Here is a 1,181-nt window from a genome sequence, read left to right on the forward strand (position 1 = left end):
AGGAAATATTGGAGAGCAGTTTGGGCAAGATGGTGGTCAGATTCTGAAAAGAAAGGTCATTGAAAATGAAAGAAAAATCCTTTTCCCATTATAGTTAGACCCAGAGGGGGCCTGATAGGACTACATGTTGGAATATCAGGGATGGATACCTTTTGCCTCTGATATTTTGAAGATCTGTGTTTTCATTGTATATGTGTGTGAGAGTGAGAGAAGATCGGTGTTATCAATGCTGATATAGGTCACAGCTCTTCCATAATGAAATACAGTCTTCAAACACTGTTGGAGCCCCCAAATTCCTTGAGCAAACTAGTGACCAGCCTTCCTGTACAAAACTAGACTGGACATTGTACAGCATATTCATAGTAATATTCCATTGCATCAAGTCCTTCCACAAGGATGGGAACGCTAAAGCTTATTCCCCACCGGTGTAACCCTCAAGAATCAAGGACAAGCCCCACATTATGTCAAGGCATCCAATGAAAACTTGTCTGGAGGTGTCTCACATGGGCTTATTCTATTCCATTTTTTCCGTTCCACTCCATTCTAAATTCGTATTTATTATAGACCTTTGTAAGTTTGTATATGTGTGTTTAGGTACTTGATAAACTACAAGAAGGAAGTTTTTTGTCCTAATTGTCATTGTATCTCTACTGTTTACCTAGAATGGGACATTTTCATGCATTCAGTCCTTAAGAAATCACCCAAAGTAAGGAATCAAAGTGGATCAGCATGGTATAGTATGTAGAGGTCAGCCTTGGGCTCAAGAAAGCTTTCTTTCAAGTCCTTCCTCTAACGTATATTAAATACGTGCCATGGGCAGCAGGGGAACTGGGTGGTGCAGTAGACTCTGGGCTTAGTATCAGGAAGATATGAGTTCAAATCCAATCTCAGATACTTACTGACTCTGAGCAAGTCACTTTACTCTGTTTATCTCACTTTCCTCATTTCCAAAATGATCTAAAGAAGGGAATGGCAAACGGCTCCATTATCTTTGCCAAGTAAACCCCAAACAGGGTCACGAATAACTGGACATGACTGAAATGACTGAACAACAACAAAATGGGCATGTAACCTAACCTTTCAATTTGCCAGTCAATTCTCTAAGAATTTAACTGCAAATGAGTTGCTGTTTTCCATCAGAGGAGTGAGTTTCTATACTGGAAGCTTACTAAACCAATGAA

Source organism: Trichosurus vulpecula, chromosome 4 (assembly GCF_011100635.1).
Source record: "Trichosurus vulpecula isolate mTriVul1 chromosome 4, mTriVul1.pri, whole genome shotgun sequence".
NCBI classification, from domain to species: Eukaryota; Metazoa; Chordata; class Mammalia; order Diprotodontia; family Phalangeridae; genus Trichosurus; species Trichosurus vulpecula.